Genomic DNA, 18,897 nt, shown 5'->3' with positions numbered 1-18,897 from the left:
TGTCTGGTAGACGTAATGTTAAAGTTAATAACACATCACAGGAAGCACCCTTATGGTTAACAGAAGACAGACTAGAAAAACGTAACATAAATAAGTCTCCGGGACCAGTTGACTTACACCTGAGAGTCCTTAAGGAACTCAGCCAGATGATAGCCAGACCATTGCTCCTAATTTTTATGGACAGTTTACTGATGGGAAGGGTACCAGTTGATTGGAGAAAAGCCAATGTGGCACCAATATTGAAAAAAGGGCCGAGATATATCCCTGGGAACTACAGGCTAGTTAGCCTAACATTAATAGTCTGCAAGCTATTAGAGGGGATGATAAGGGACTATATACAAGATTTTAGTAATAAAAACTGTATCATCAGTAGTAATGGATTCATGAAGAATCATTCTTGCCAGACCAATCTATTAACCTTCTATGAAGAAGTGAGCTGCCATCTAGATAAAAGAAAGCCTGTAGATGTAGTGTATCTGGACTTTGCAAAGTCATTTGATACAGTTCCCCACAAACGCTTACTGTACAAACTAAGGTACATAGGTATGAACCATAGGGTGAGTACCTGGATTGAAAACTGGCTCTAGGGGGTGGTGATAAATGGGGAGTACTAGGATTGGTCTGGTGTGGAAACTGGTGTCCCCCAAGGATCTGTCCTGGGACCAATCTTGTTCAATTTATTCATAAACGATCTAGAGGATGGGATAAACAGCACAGTATCAGTATTTGCAGACGATACTAAGCTAAGCAGGGCAAAAACTTCTGCACAGGACATAGAAAAATTACAGGAAGACCTGAACAAATTAATGGAGTGGGCAACTACATGGCAAATGAGGTTTAATGTTGTAAAATGTAAGGTAATGCATTTGGGTGCCAAAAATACGAACGCAAGTTACTCGCTAGGGGGAAAACCTCTGAGGGAATCTAAGATGGAAAAGGACCTGGGGTCCTAGTAGACAACAAGCTCAGCAATGGCATGCAATGTCAAGCTGCTGCAAGCAAAGCCAACAGAATATTGTCATGTATAAAAAACACGATTCACTCCAGAGATAAATTGAAAATTCTCCCACTCATTGAACTTATTCTCTCTGGAAAAGAGACACTTGAGAGGGGATATGATATCAATATACAAATACCGTACAAGTGACCCTAGCATAGGGAACAAACTTTTCAGCGAAAGGGAATTTAAAAAGACATGTGGCCACTCACTAAAATTAGAAGAGAAGCAGTTATACTTTAAACTGCATAAAGGGTTCTTTACCGTCAGAACGGTAAGGATGTGGAATTCTCTTCCACAAGCAGTGGTATTAGCAGGGAGCATCAATAGTTTCAGATGGGCACCATAACGACCACAACATACAGGGATATAGGATGTATTATTAACAGCAAACACACACTCAACATAGGTTGAACTGGATTAACTGGTGTCTTTTTTCAGCCTCGCCAACTATGTAACTAAAAGCTGAGCTCCACCCAAAAGGGGAGGCTCCACTTGTCTGCCTCTGCTTGTCTGCTACAGTTATTGTAGCTGCTGTTTTTTTATTTTCTTTGGGGGGGGGGTTGGGGGTCGACCTCCTTTTTAACATATGTTCAAGATTACTTCTCAGTGTCTTAAAAAAGTTTCTGTAGGTTTGGAGCCTTTGGAAAGATGAAGTAGCCATTTGGAGCCTGTAGATGATAAATGTTTGTTAGCATCGTAGCAGAGATTGTCCACAAAATGTATAATGGAAGCAGTAAATGTACATTTAATGAAGCTTTCCCATCTCTTAAATAGCCCTGGTATAGCTTGTTACTGTAAACCTTATTTCCAGATCTCACAGTACAATATTTCCATGGCACTGTATTTAATTTTAAAGACCATTTTGCAAATAATGTTTTTTTTCCATCACGGTAAGTGCTGTTAGATGCAGCCTTAGTCTGAAAGCATTTATCATACCTTGTCAGGATAGTTTTACCCTTAGGAACTTGGGCCTGTTTTCTCACTTCAGCATGAACTCTTCTGACCAGGGCTCATGGAAAAAAACCTCTGGATTGGAAAAATCACTGCCTGAAACTTACTACAACATGGATCTCAGACAGAAAATCCATGTTGATGTGATACAATGCACTGCAAGTTATTGCTACAGTGTCGGAAGGTTAATGTGAGTTATGACAATGTATCCAGGTTAGGACAAGGTATGGCAGATGGTACGAAGGGTGAGCAGCCAGCTATGATTGATGAATCTTATTGCTTGAATTGCCCTTTATAAGATTAGTTAGTGAGATTTCAGTCTAAAAAAATTTACAACTGCCGTTTTAATTTTATAAAAAAATGGAAAGTGAAGGAATTATTTTTCTATGATCTATGAATTGGAATTGTATGCATAAAAAAGAACCGCTCTTCATTTAGTTATACTATAGTATGAAAAGAAGTGGTTTTAGTAAACCATAGCAGTTGATCAAAATACAACAAAGCAATAAATAATGATGAGTTATTCTGCTTGATTGGTCTTTGTTCTATGAGCCAATTTTTATTATATATTTCTAATAGCATGAACAGATGCAAAAACAGAATTTACAGAAAAGGCAGAGGTGTTCACATATTCCTGCCCCCGGAGTAGTTAACAATCTGGTCGGGTCAGGTCAGTCTGAAGATAATGCAGTCTTGCCTTGAATATTAGTTTAATGACAGCTTATCCTGTTAATGTGTATTGCTAACTCATTTATAGAAAAGAACATTTTCACAATAGCCATCCTTTAACTTCAGTAGTAATGTGGCAAGGCTCCTATTTACAGCAATGGTGAATGGTGACATGTCACCTCAGCTCTCAGCTAATGATCGAATGATGAGCTATTGTTAGATTAACCGCTTGCCTACAGGGCACTTTTACCCCCTTCCTGGCCAGGCCAATTTTCAGTTTTCAGCGCTGCCACGTTTGAACGAGAATTGCGCGGTCATGCAAGACTGTACCCATATGAAATTTTTAGCATTTTTTTCACACAAATAGAGCTTTCTTTTGGTGCTATTTAATCACCACTGGGTTTTTATTTTTTCATGAACAAACGAAAAAAGACTGAATATTAAATAAAAATAAATCACACACATTTGTTTGTTATAACATTTTTCAAACAGGTTATTTTTCTTCTTCACTGATGTCTGCTGATGAAGCTGCACTGATGGGACGGAACTGATGGGCACTGATAAGTGGCACTGGTGGGATGGAACTGATGGGCACTGATTAGTGGCACTGATAGATGGCACTGGTGGGCAATGATGAGGTGGCACTGATGGGCACTGATGAGGCGGCACTAAAGGGCAATGATAGGTGGCACTGATAGGCTGCACTGATAGGCACTTATTGGTGGCACTGATGGACACTGATAAGTGGCACTGATAGGCACTGATAGGCAATGGTAGGTGGCACTGATGGGCAACACTGGTAGGTGTTACTGATGAGGAGGCACTGATGGGCACTGATTGGCAGCACTGATGAGCACTGATTTGCAGCACTGATGAGCACTGATTGACAGCACTGGTGAGCACTAACTGGTAGCATTGGTAGGCACTGATTGGTAGCACTGGTCGGTATTGTTGGGACTGCCCTGATAATCATGACACTGATAATCAGTGCCCTGATTATCAGTGCTGGTGTCCCTTTAACGCAAGCCAGTTATTGGCTCTCTTTTCTCTCCTCACGGTGCCAGTGTGAGGAAAGAAAAGCTGATAACCGGCTTGTGTTTACTTCCATGATCAGCTGTCATTGGACACAGCTGATCATGTGGTAAAGGGCCGCTGTGATTGGCCCTTTACCCTGATCTGTGATCAGATGAGTCCGAAGGACTCAGTGATCACAGAGTGCGCTTCTCATGGGAGGACGTCCATGGGCACTCTCCCAGCAAACTAAGCCCACACTTTCAGCTATAGCGTAACTAGGAAGTGGTTAAAACTTTTTTCCAGTTTTGCAGAAACATTTGAGAAACCCAACTATATGTTTGTTATGTCTTTCTATTCACACAGCATACCTAATAAAAAATGTAAACATGTTTTACTTTTTCAAATGTTTTTTGGGAGGAGGTGTCATGGCTGACTGCACTTATTTATTTATTTTTACAATGTTAGAGTGAGCCTGTCCCAAGTCTGTCGTCATTTACATACAGTGGAAGAATTCCAGTCTCTATGCTTTTAACCCTTGGTTAGAACAGACCTAGTTATTGATAATGAAGATCTGCCTGGACAGCACAGAAGGTTAAATGTGGCAAGCACAGCTGCCCAGCCCCCTCACTCTCCTAGGTTGGATAATTTAGATCACATGGAGAAATGCTTAGAATGATGCAAAGTGTTTTTTCTTGTGGAAAGGTCTGATTTAATACTTTAGAAATAAATGTTAGCCTACAGATTCACTTTAAACTGCCCATGGATCTTTTTTTTTTTTGGGGGGGGGGGGGTTGGTCTAGCATGCACACTCAATCCAACACTCTACACTATATGGCCAAAAGTGTATAGACACCTAATCTCCACACCTGCAATATATGACCCAAAGTATAAGGTCAAGCAGAAGGTTTTTTTTTTTTTTTTAACCTTAATGCATTCTCTGCATTAAGCATAAAAACATTTTTTAATCAGCCCACCCTAAATACTTATCTGAGACTGATCTCTATCCAGCTCTGTGCCTGAGATCAGCAGCATTCACTCTCCCTCTTTTCTCACTGGACATGGAGGCAGCAATGGCTTCTGCTGCTGTCAAACAAATACTGTGAGGAGGGAGCGAGGGGTGGGGCAAAGCTGTGCTGTGTTTGTCAATGGACACAGACAGCCAGGCTCAGGATGAAGCCCTGCACGAGTGCCCTCATAGTAAATTACTTGCTATGGGGGCACTCAAAAGAAGGGGGAGCCAGGAGCACTAACAGGGGACCCCAGAAGAGGGGGTTCGGGGCTACTATGTGCAAAACCATTGCACAGAGCAGGTAAGTATAACATCTTTAATATTTTTTAAAAATGTACGGAACCTTTACAATCACTTTACCAATTTAATACAGTAAAGGGTATTATTATTGCTGCAGCATTCAAAGATATTTTAGACAACTGTGCACTTCCAACCTTGTGGTGACAGTTTATGAAAATCCCTTTTCTGTTCCAGCACAAAACTATCCATGTGCACAAAACTATCCTTGTAAAGACACAGGTTGTTTAATTCTGACGAACTTGAGTGGCCTGCACAAAGCCCTGACCTTAACCCCACTTTAATACCTTCAATATGAATTGGAATGCCCACTGATACTTTGGCCGAATAGACATAAATTCCTTCACAATCCTAAGTCTTTTGAAATGTCTTCCTTAAAGAGTAGAAACTGTTATAGCTGCAAAGTGGGGTCAAACCTCATATACAGTAACTGTCTTTCGTTTAGATTTTTTGATGTCCACAAGCTCACATAGGTGCCATGGTCAAGTGTCCACGAACTCTTGGCCATATAAAGCACCTACAGGCTACAGCTACTCTCTGTAACTGGATTCACTGAGAGTTTGTGTTCACTTTGAGAGAGGAGCAAAGGCTAAAGCTGGCCATACACTTGTAGAGTTTTTATTCAAAATGATTCATTTTACGAATGTTCACTCAATTTTGTAATCACAAGGGAGGTCAAATTGATCAATGGGAAATGGGCAAGTAGCAGTTTAGAAATGTTTTCTAAAACATTGAATTTCTAACAGTGAATATAGTTTTCGCTCAGGCAAGTTCATTCTTTCTTTTTTTCTTTCATAAACAATCTTTCAAAGATGGAATGTTAAAAGCAAACACAATTTTAAAGTAATGCTCTTTTAAGTTGAATGTACTGAGAATTGTTTATCTACTAGTGTATGGCCAGCTTAAAGCAGCTTACATTCACTCTTTAGGAAAAAAATAACAACTGCATATTATTTTTTAAACTCCCTATCTCTTTCTTTCCACAATCTCTCTGCCAATTCATAGGTGTACATGTATGCACACACATATATATACTGTATATATATATATATATATATATATATATATATATATATATATATATATATATATACAAACATAGACAAACAGACCAATACTGTGAACAGTGTCAGTAAGGCAGACAACGGTGTTAGTAGAGCAGTGGACGGTGTCAGCAGGGCTGAGATTGGTGTCAGTAGGGCAGTTGATTGTATAAGTCATTTTTTATATTGTTTTTTATTATTTTTTACAATTGTATTTATTTATTCAAATTTGCAATATTTTATATTATCATTTTATTTGCAATTTTTTTAGGAGCCCCACTGGGGAGCTTTGGTGAAATATCAAGGGTCTAAGCAGTCCCCTGATCACTCTTAAAGCAGAATCCCCCCCCCCTTCAAAAATCAAAAGTCAGCAGCTACACATACTGTAGCTGCTGACTTTAAATATAAGGACACTCATCTGTCCTGGAATCCAACGATGTCAGCATCCCTGCCAGTGTTTCCATCAGTTGTCGGGTGTTGCCACCACCATTGCCTGTCAGGGATCCTGGCAGTGAAGCCTTGCACCATTACAGCCGGTTCCCTACTGTGCATGCACAAATCACGCTGCGCTCTTTTACTGGCCCTGCAACAGGGGATGGAGAAGGGAGAAGGAGGGAGGCTGGACTGGTGACGTACCTCGCAGCGGCGAGGTCCAATGGAAATGGGAACAGGGTACCTGTCAAAAACAGTGACCCACTCTTCCTCCACTCCAAAAAGGTGCCAATTGTGGCACCGGAGGGGGGGAGGAATCAGATAAGCAGAGGTTCCACTCTTGGGTGGAACTCCACTTTAAGACAGAGAAAAGGACTGAGGACAAAGATTCCCTTTCCCTTCAGCCTCAGCTGCCCAGGACAGTGAATGAATAGGAAATGCTCTGTATTGAGCAGCCTCTTGTTCATTCACAAACTGAAGAATAGTAAACGCAGTTTACCGTGCCTCAGTTATGAATGGACTCAGTGAGTGATCGGTACTGATCACTCACTGTGTTCATTGAGAAAAGGAAAAAAGGAAAGGCTGGTAAATGACATATTTACTGGCTCCTTCCCCCACACTCCTGAAACATTCTCCTGTGTGCTTGCAGCAGGAGCCACTGGGAGAGCAGAGAAGGAAAGCAGGCAGCGCTGTGGGGGTAGGATCCAGAGTTGGGCCTGGGCAGTAGAGGGAATTTGCACTACACAGGCTGATTAGGGTGTGCCCTGGCATATCCGACACACTCTATTCACATGTCTATGCCACAATTTTTCTGTCCTTTTCTTATAATTGTCAATAGTCAAATTTAGTCGATAGTCAAATTATAATTGTTATAATAGTCAAATTTTAATGGGCCCCTTTTAAAATAGCATTTGCAACGTGCTAGAAAGTTTGGTAGTTTAGCTGCAAGTAAAGCAAAGAAACTTTGTTTTGTGAAGGAATAACTATTGATCACTAATGACCCAGACCTAATCTCGGAGGTAGGAGTCCAGGATAACCTGGGCTCTAGCGATCACAGGATGATCACACTTAACGTAAATAACAATATAACAAGGCAAGTGGGGAAATTAAGAACCCTAAACTTAAGAAGGGCAAACTTTCCCAAACTGTGCTCCATGATTGAAAGGGTAAACTGGGACCAAACCCTAGGAACACTGACCACGGAGGAAAAATGGGATATTAAACAAATGCATCTTGCAGTGCATTCCTAAGGGAAATAAATTTAGAAGAGACAAAGCCAAACCTGGCTGGCTAAACCATAAGGTTAAAAACTTATTAAGGGAAAAGAAATGGCCTTCAAGAAATATAAATCAGAGAGCACAGTATCGGCTTTCAAGCAATACAAGGAGGCAAATAAGAAAAGTAAATACGAAATCAAAATGGCTAAAATCAACTTTGAGAGACAAATAGCGGAGGATAGTAAAAAGATTGCACACATAATTAACAATGATGGGAGGATGGTTACAGAGGACACTGAAAAGGCAACCGTGCTGAACGCCTTTTTCTCGTCAGTCTTTACTCAGGTAAAGGAGGGGTACACTGACCACGACTATATGGTTAGTAGTAATACACAGGACTTGCCACTATGGCTAACAGAGGATGAAATTAGGGAAAGGCTGGATAAAATTAACACAAATAAATCACCAGGCCCAGATGGCGTACATCCGAGAGCACTCAAAGAAGTTAGTAAGACTATATCTATACCACTGTTCCTTTGCTGACAGTATTATGACAGGAAATGTACCAGGGGATTGGAGGAAAGCTAACATGATACCGATATTCAAAAAAGGGCAGAGGAATGTCCCGGGAAATTATAGGCCTGTCAGTCTGACATTGATAGTATGTAAACTACTGGAGGGGATGATAAAGGACTATATCGTAGAGTTTGCTAAAGACAACAACATCATCAGCAGTAACCAGCACGGGTTTACAAATGGGCATTCTTGTCAAACCAATCTCTTAACATTCTACGAGGAGGTGAGCTGTGAGCTAGATAGGGGCAGACCAGTGGATGTGGTGTACCTGGATTCAGCTAAGGCGTTTGATACAGTTCCCCACAAGCGCTTAATTTATAAAATAAGGTCTGCAGGCATCGACCGCAAGGTCTGCTCTTGGATATGGAACTGGCTAAAAGGGTGTGTCCAAAGGGTGGTAATAAATAGCGCATACTCAGACTGGTCTGAGGTGGTAAGTGGGGTCCCCCAAGGCTCAGTCCTGGGACCAACCTTGTTCAATTTATTCATAAACAGCATTGAGGACGGGATCAGTAGCTCTATATCAGTTTTTGCAGATGACACAAAATTGGGCAGGTCAATAACTGCACAGCATGAAGCAGATATCCTACAGAATGACCTTGACAAAATAACCGAGTGGGCAATGACATGGTAAATGAGGTTTAATGTGGAGAAGTGTAAGGTTTTGCACTTGGGGACTAAAAATATAAAAGCACAATACATTTTAGGGGGGAACCTTTGGGGGAATCAAAAATGGAGAAAGATCTGGGAGTCCTGGTAGAGGATAGACTAAGCAATAGCATGCAATGTCAAGCGGCAGCTGCCAAAGCCGGCAGAATATTAGCATGCATAAAGGAAGGGATGTATTCCAGAGATAAAACTATAATGCTTCCACTTTATAAAACTCTGGTCCGACCACATCTGGAGTATTCTGTCCAGCCCTGGTCGACGGTCCTCAGGAGGGATGTGTTGGAGCTGGAGGAAGTCCAGAGAAGGGCAATTAAACTAATTAGGGGATTGGAGGACCTTAATTATAAAGAGCATCTGCAATCACTTGATGTATTCTCCCTAGAGAAGAGACTCCTGAGAGGGGACATGATAGCAATTTAGAAATATCTCAATGGTGATATCAGCATAGAAAAAAAGCTATTCAGTCGAAAGGATTGCATGAGGACTAGAGGGCATACAATGCGATTAGAGGAGAAGCAATTTAACCTCAGGCAACGTGGGGGGTTCTTTACTGTTAGGGCTACAAGATTGTGGAATTCTCTACCACAAGAGGTGGTTTCTGCGGGAAGTATGTCTCGTATATCTCAAGAATCAGAATGCGAGATGATTACGGCCACATACACCTACACAGGTTGAACTGGATGGACTATTGTCTCTATTCGACCTCACCTACTATGTAACTATGTAACTATATGTAACACACCGTAGTCTGGGAGGGGTTAGCACTAATAGCAACTGAAATAAACATAACAGCCTGTTTTTTAAATATTAAACATCTATTTTAAACTATAGCGTAATTAAAAGAAATGTTGGCTTAATGTTAATAAAGCTTTTTTCTGAACAGAAAAAAAAAAATGTAGAAATGCATTTTCCACCTTGACGTTTCTAGGGGACATACCGTATTTACAAAACAGTGAAAGTGACACTCATCATGCACTCACTTAAGGTATATTTGCCTGCTATACATATTTTAAACTACAGTGATTGATTAATTCCCAGTGAATTTCAGGTGAATGTTACACTCACTGCTTTCTAAATATGCCCCTAGGTGTAATGTAACAGAAGGATGTTTCTTTACTTGATATTCAGCAGGCAGATGTTAGACTTTTTGAAGTACAACTCTACACTTCACGAGAAAAAAGGTCAGTTACAGATTAAAAGGCTTTTGCAAACTTATTTAAAGATTCTTGGCTGCTTCTGCTCTATTAATTCTGACAACGGCCATTCCTCCAACTGCCGGCCATAAGTAATATTTGGATTTCTGGGAAAATGATAGCTGACTGCAGATGGAAGTAGAAAGATAAGTTTTAAAAACTTTGTAAGTAATACGGTAAACCCTATCACTAAAATCTCCTATTCTCTTTACCATGTTAATGTCATTTCAGAAAGCTATTTCAACCTTCTCAAATTTGCTGTTTTTTTTTTAAAATGATACCACCTGGTAAATCTGCCAGTATAAGAGCAGCCATGCTGACACTCATTGAACTAAAATTTCCCAACGTTGTCACCAGCAAGAAGCCCGAATGGGCAATGGCATGTAGCTGAAAAGGCTTGACAATTGTGAGAAACAGTATTTTCTAAAAGGATAAAGCATAGTAATTGTTTGACAGGGGAATTTAATAAAACACCTTTCTGGCACTATGGCCCCTTAAAATGACCTGCACTAGATTCAAAATTCCCTGCCTCCAGTTGCCGTAGTTTTACCAAAATGTGAAGCAAATCTAGGTACTGTACTTTAAAAAAGTGGCACTTTGGCTAAACTAAATTCAAAAATGATTTCCTCCAGTTCGTAGATAACAAATCTGGAGGTAATTAAGAGACCAACTTTGCATTGAGGCAGGCAGAGTGTCTGTATCCATATGCTGTGTAGCAGAGCAGCACGTTTTTTGCCGCAGCGACCCCCTTTCCTCCTCACCTGTCACTGGTTGTTACCCCCTTAATGACCAGGCCATTTTTTTTGATACGACACTGTGTTACTTTAACTGACAATTGCGTGGTCGTGCGACGCTGTACCCAAATAAAATTTATGTCATTTTTCCAACAAAAAGAGCTTTCTTTTGGTGGTATTTGATTTTTTTTTTTTTTTTTGCGCTATAAACATAAAAAGAGCGACAATTCAGAAAAAAAAAAAACAATATATTTTACTTTCTGCTATACACAGTGCCTTGCGAAAGTATTCGGCCCCCTTGAACTTTTCGACCTTTTGCCACATTTCAGGCTTCAAACATAAAGATATAAAAATTTTAATTTTTTGTGAAGAATCAACAACAAGTGGGACACAATCATGAAGTGGAATGAAATTTATTGGATATTTCAAACTTTGTTAACAAATAAAAAACTGAAAAATTGGGCGTGCAAAATTATTCAGCCCCCTTAAGGTAATACTTTGTAGCGCAGCAAACTCTCTCCAGAAGTTCAGTGAGGATCTCTGAATGATCCAATGTTGACCTAAATGACTAATGATGATAAATAGAATCCACCTGTGTGTAATCAAGTCTCCGTATAAATGCACCTGCACTGTGATAGTCTCAGAGGTCCATCTAAAGCGCAGAGAGCATCATGAAGAACAAGGAACACACCAGGCAGGTCCGAGATACTGTTGTGGAGAAGTTTAAAGCCAGATTTGGATACAAAAAGATTTCCCAAGCTTTAAACATCCCAAGAAGCACTATGCAAGTGATAATATTGAAATGGAAGGAGTATCAGACCACTGAAAATCTACGAAGACCTGGCCGTTCCTCTAAACTTTCAGCTCATACAAGGAGAAGACTGATCAGAGATGCAGCCAAGAGGCCCATGATCACTCTGGATGAACTGCAGAGATCTACAGCTGAGGTGGGAGACTCTGTCCATAGGACAACAATCAGTCGTATACTGCACAAATCTGGCCTTTATGGAAGAGTGGCAAGAAGAAAGACATTTCTTAACGATATCCATAAAAAGTGTCGTTTAAAGTTTGCCACAAGCCACCTGGGAGACACACCAAACATGTGGAAGAAGGTGCTCTGGTCAGATGAAACCAAAATCGAACTTTTTGGCAACAATACGAAACGTTATGTTTGGCGTAAAAACAACAGAGCTCATCACCCTGAACACACCATCCCCCCTGTCAAACATGGTGGTGGCAGCATCATGGTTTGGGCCTGCTTTTCTTCAGCAGGGACAGGGAAAATGTTTAAAATTGATGGGAAGATGGATGGAGCCAAATACAGGACCATTCTGGAAGAAAACCTGATGGAGTCTGCAAAAGACCTGAGACTGGGACAGAGATTTGTCTTCCAACAAGACAATGATCCAAAACATAAAGCAAAATATACAATGTAATGGTTCACAAATAAACATATCCAGGTGTTAGAATGGCCAAGTCAAAGTCCAGACCTGAATCCAATCGAGAATCTGTGGAAAGAACTGAAAACTGCTGTTCACAAACGCTCTCCATCCAACCTCACTGAGCTTGAGCTGTTTTGCAAGGAGGAATGGCCAAAAATGTCAGTCTCTCGATGTGCAAAACTGATAGAGACATACCCCAAGCGACTTACAGCTGTAATCACAGCAAAAGGTGGCGGTACAAAGTATTACCTTAAGGGGGCTGAATCATTTTGCACACCCAATTTTTCAGTTTTTTATTTGTTAAAAAAGTTTGAAATATCCAATAAATTTCGTTCCACTTCATGATTGTGTCCCACTTGTTGTTGATTCCTCACAAAAAATTACAGTTTTATATCTTTATGTTTGAAGCCTGAAATGTGGCAAAAGGTCGAAAAGTTCAAGGGGGGCTGAATACTTTAGCAAGGCATTGTAACATTCCCAAAAAAATAAAAAAAAATAAAAAAATCTCCTTATTTTAGTCCAATTTGTATTCTGCCACACATTTTTGGTAAAAAAAATCCCAATAAGCGTATTTTGAGTGGTTTGCGCAAAAGTTATCGCATCTATACACTAGGGAAAGATTTATGTCATTTTTATTTATTTATTTATTTTTACTAGTAATGGCGGCGATCAGCGATTTTTAGAGGGACTGCGACATCGTGGCGGACAGATCGGACACCTAACTGACATTTTTTACACTTTTGGGGGGACCAGTGACATTACTACTGTAATCAGGGCTAAAAATGTGCACTGTTACTGTCATAATGACACTGGCAGGGAAGGGGTTAACACCAGGGGCAATCAAAGGGCTGAATGCTTTCCAACTGTGGGGGGGATGTGCTTTCTGCATGAACACAAAGACCTGTGTTCCTAAATAAGAGGAACACAGGATTCCTGTGTTCATAACTGACAAAACAGCGGTTTGCCGTGTTTACAAAAGCAGACCGCCATTCTGTCTCCACGAGGAGCAATTGAGGGTGCCCGCTGGCCACTGATCGGCTTCCTCTGTGGCAAATGGGAACGCATGCCCCCACTAGTGGTCCCGTGAAATTACGTAACTGTACCTAAAACTGCGGCGGGCGGTCTTTAAGTGGTTAAAGATGTTGTCAGCCTCCCGGCCAACAGCCAACAGCCTCCTAACAACCAGTGATGCTGACAGGGGGCAGAGCCTGATGGGGAAGCTGATAGACTAGTTCCTTATCAGATAAGTATACATGTTCGCCAGCACACCATGGATCTTGCAGGGCAGTCCAAAGAACGTTTTATTGTAAAAGGATCACATCACATCAGGAAAGATAAGTGCAACATTTCGGAGGCACGCAGGACCCCTTCATCAGGCATGTGATGAAGTGTAAACAGTGAACACAAAATATATGTGAAACTACCACCAATCAAAATCATGGAAAACAGTGACACCCCCCTCCTCTGATGTCACAGGACATCACATTCCCACCAAAGGCCGTTTTAAACATTATTCTTATGTGCATAAGATCGCCTGACTGATAAGAATGAAAAGACAAAAGATGCATTGTCTTATGCTCATGGACATAACAGATTGAGTGTACCTCAGGTAAAAAAGGGGGTTATAAATCACCCTGCAAAATTCGGTGACGCAAATCAAAGATAGGACTATCTGTAGCCAAGAAAACATGTGAGGGACAACTTAATGTTAAGGCCACCAGGTTGTACTGTACCCAAGGTGTCCCGCCAAATGGCTTTTGGTGGGAATTTGATGTCATGTGATGTCAGAGGAGGGGGGATGTCACTGTTTTCCATGATTACGATTGGTGGTAGTTTCACATATATTCTGTGTTCACTGTTTACACTTTATAATATACCTGATGAAGGGGTCCTGCGTGGCTCCGAAACGTTGCACTTATCCTGATGTGATGTGATCCTTTTGCAATAAAAAACATTCGGACTGCTATGCAAGATCTATGGTGTGCTGGCGAACATGTATACTTATCTGTATAACCTTGGGGTAATATTTTCTTTCTAGAATATAGTGATTTTCTGACACAGTATATTTATTTATTCACTTTATGCACTGATTAACATAACACTTCATATCTATTTATGCACCAATGCACCTTATCACTTATATGCATATATATGTGATTATGTATTGATTTATTGATTTGCAACTTGTTTAATTGCTACACTCATTCCATTAATCATTTTCCTTTTTTGGATTCACACTATAGCGGCCCCTTTGGCATTGAGTAAATAACGAGAGGAGAACTTCTGATGGGTGCAGTACTTTTATTCTTTTGCATCAAAGGTGTGCAGGAGGGTTGAACACAACCAACGTTAATCTCATTAACACCTTGAGCACCATAAACCATGAGCACCATGAAAACTGTAAAACGACATACAATACATTTGTTTACAGTGATCACCAAAAAGGGAGTTACAAGGTTAATTACAAATGTGAAGTTCCAAGGTGGATTTCAGTTGTCTGCACACATATCTAAATTACATTAACATCTAAGGAAACATGACTACATGTAAAATGATTTGGATTATCTATAGCATATTTTTAACTAACAGCATGGGCACAATTTATGTCTAACAACATATACACTTTTATACATAATGCACTTTTACTGCATACCTCGCTCCACTTACCAAGGGGTGCAACTTTAAACCTTAGAAATCCTCCATAGCAATCGCCTTCCCATGAGGTTCTGCTGTCATGCTTTGCATATAAAATCTCCGTAGTCACCGGAGTCACAGGAAAGCCTTCCCTCTACACTTAGAGAAAGGAGGAGTGGTCTGGTGATTAAAACATTCCCCAGGGAAACAAGAGGAAGGCAGAAAGGTTCCACCTGGCAGTAAGTGCTAAACAAAGGATTGAGTCCCCGTTCACACTGGGGCGACCTGGGAGGCGACCTGGTCGCCTCACAGGTCGCCGTAGGTCGCCTTCCATAGGGAAGCTGCAGACCCGTTCTAATAGGAGCGACACAAGTCACTCCGACTTAGAAAAAGGGTCCAGAGCTTCTTTGGGGCGACCCGGAGCGACCGTCATAAACTTCAATGTTATGAAGTCCGTGCCGGCCGCTCCGAGGTCGCGGCGCGCTGCTCGCACCGCGTCCTTGGAGGTCGCCCCGGGAAGTCGGATCGTGGCAATGTGAACGGGGCCTTAAAGTGATAAGCGGACAGTTACACACACTGTAAACACATTGTACCAGTATCATTATTGCCAGTATCAGGTATTTTTACTAATTGGAATATTCATTCAGTAATTTGCACTTTGCACACATTTACAACACGCAGAGTAGCGACAAAGCCCATAAACCTATTTCTTTCTACTGATTCTAATATACTGCAGATCTGTAAAGTGGCAGTTTGAGTCCATTTAATTTTTATCCTGTGTTGAGCCCTGATGAAGGCGGAGTGGTGTTGCCCTAGAATTGCACTCGCTGTTTTAATATTAATTCTTATGACCAACAATTTAAATGAACTTAGACTCTTTTATCCAGTTTTGGTCCGGCACTCCTTTCTGTATTTCTAAAGTTTTCGTGGATATCTTGCCAATCAGTGAGGAAAAATCCTCAATTTGAGGAAAAAAAGGCAGAGACAAGAAATCATTCAATAGGGACACTTGTTGCAGTAACAACTGTCCCAACAAATAATTTTCCTCAATTTAGAAAGATTATTTCTGGTTTATTGTTGTGTGTACAGGATAACAAGTGAAAGGAAAACTCCTCAATGGAACAGACTGAAAAAAGAAAAACAGAGTATTAACCCTTACCTATTCTAGAAGAACTAAAATAAAATTACCTGCGGCTTTATATACTTTGTATTTTTACAACAATGTTTTCATTAACGTCTGAATTATAATTTTCATACTAAACATTTGAACTCTGCAATATGTTGTCAAGCAGGGTAAGTCACTAAATAACATGTCTGCTGTCTGGCTGTACCATGTTCTTATGACATCCATTTTCTTGACACTGACTTTGTCTTCAATGAGTTTGTTTGGTTACTGATGCTTGACTGGTTTGAGTAAGCATCTTTTCCAGATAAATAATTTAAGTTACTTGGATAGCTGTCAAACTTCATCTTATATATGAGACTTCTTTTAATCTTTTTTTTTTTTTCAGTTATAGTCTATAGGTTAGGGGAATTTTTTAAATATAAACTATAATATAAAATACACAATTAATTACTATATATTAATACATAGCTTAACTAAGCAATAGCATATTTATATTGTATAATAACTGCCATTGCTATAGTATACAGTATGTTTATTTGTGTATATATTTATTGTTCAAAAAACTGTGCCCCCATTGTTGAAAAAACCTGCTCTTGAAATTTTAATAGCAATATTTAAATCATTTAAAAGAATGCCAGATTATCTATTCTAGTTGGCATCTACACGAGAGCTTGGATGAGCCAGAGATTGAAAGATATAAAGTATTTATTTGGCTGTCTTGTATTACTAACTGAATGTACAGAAGATCTTTACATGTTATATGAGGAAACTTCCACTGATCACAAAGCTTATATAACTGAATTGTTTTTAGATGGATTGTGGATGGGATTTGCTAAATAATTAAAGTGGAAGTTCATCCTAGATTTACTCTGAGAACATTAAGCAGTCATACTAAATAACACATGTACCTTGATAAATACATAGCACCATGTTTGACATCTGTCGGCACTCCAGTTGTCCAGCAATCAGCACTGGAAACTGTCAGCCATTTGTAAGCATCACTGTGCAACTCGTGGTGTTGCTCAGACCCCTCATGCAATCTATGTCTTTGACAACATCAGTGCACAGAAGAAGCATTTTCCAGTAAGTGGTGTATAACTCTTGCGCTATCAACGAGATGAGGGATAATAGCCTAGAAACAGCTGGCAACACCAGTATAGCAAATCCAAGCTAAATATATTGATAAAAAAGTAGTGAAGTGCTGCGCTGTGTGGCTATAATGATAAATATGAGTAAATGAAATAAGTATAATAAAATCTTCAGTACTGTAAAATTAAAAATATGTAGTGTGATATGACACAAACAATACTATAAACATGAAAAATATTTTCAAAATAGGTTGTCCTTCACCATGTGGACTACTTATTGAAACGTGAACAAGAACCAATACAATAAAAGAATTGAATGTGCAATAGTCCAGTGACTTAAAATCATATATTGATAAATCTTCAGTGTTATCAAGCCTGTGACTACAACCCAAAATAAGTGTGAATCTTCAGTGTAAGTGACACCTCTGTGTTCACAAGCAAGAAGAAGTCACGTGTTGTGACGTAACACGTAAGGCATCAGCATACCAGAAGAGATGTGTGAACGAGCTCAGCGCTCGTGGATGTATCTCATTTGTATGTTTTAAAAAGTGAGTACCCTGCTGTCACTTATTACATTTTACCAATATACCATATGGGATTGCACTATGGAGCATTATTCTTTTGTTTATACATACCATGGAGTGATTTAAAACCAGAGGACGAGTAACATAGAGGACATGTCCTATTTCATTAGATGTGTTGGAGAGAAGGTGCAGCCAAGAAAGTTTTATCCAATGCTGTTACCTTACAGCAGTAAGGTGAGCGGCTTGTGAACACAGGGGTGGACTATTGCACATTAAATTCTTTTATTTTTTGGTTTTTGTTCATGTTTCAATAAGTAGCCCACATTGTGAAGGACAACTTATTGTGAAAATATTTTTCATGTTTATAGTATTGTTTGTGTCATATCACACTACATATTTTTAATTTTACGGTATTGAAGATTTTACTATACTTATTTAATTTACTCACATTTATCATTATAGCCACATAGCGCAGCACTTCACTATCTTGTGCATTGTCACCATTTGTTGTATTCAATAAATGTGATTTTTATTTTACATTTGTGTTTTACAATCAGATTCAGTCTCATGCCTCACTCAAAGTCGCAACCCCTTTTTTCTTTGTTTTTGAATACAGGGATGGAGGTACAATTGTCAGTTGTAACCTCATTTAAAGTCCCAACCCTCTCTCCACATATTTAAAATATTATATATGAATTTAGGCTTTTTTCTTAGTACTTTTGAACTCTCTAGAAAACTGTCAACATAAACAGTTATAGTTAATTTAGTTACACTTAGTTGATTTCAGACACATAAATACAGCGTATACACATGTAGTGCTTGAACTGCAAAATGATAAGGGCTATCCAAAAAAAATACCAAAATAAACACTTAGACCCAATGTTTTTCCCTTTCTCCTTCTTGTTCACTGTCACTGATGGTCTAAGAGTTTAATAGGAACTTGCCAGTTGCAGAACAGAGGTATTCAGGAAGAACAGAAGTGCAGAGACACAAGACGCACGTGTTTTTCTCTACGTAATAGGAGTATCAGCCCTCAGATGAGACAGCTTTATATAAATAGCCAACAGCAGGACAGTTTTGATAAGGGAAAACAAGTCTAACTGGTCTATGCATAACTTTTTATTCACTGTTCGGGTGAAGTGGGCAGTGCATTTGAATGTTATAGCTGTATTCTATTTATTTGATACAATGAAATATTGTGCTGCAGCTCAAAAAACTGATGGTCAGCAACAAATGAATGTTGAACTTTGAACAACCTAAACTTAAATGAAGAACCTAT

This window comes from Pelophylax lessonae (assembly GCF_965119305.1).
Source record: "Pelophylax lessonae genome assembly, chromosome: 1".
NCBI lineage: Eukaryota > Metazoa > Chordata > Amphibia > Anura > Ranidae > Pelophylax > Pelophylax lessonae.
Note: the sequence above shows the minus strand (reverse complement) of the source record.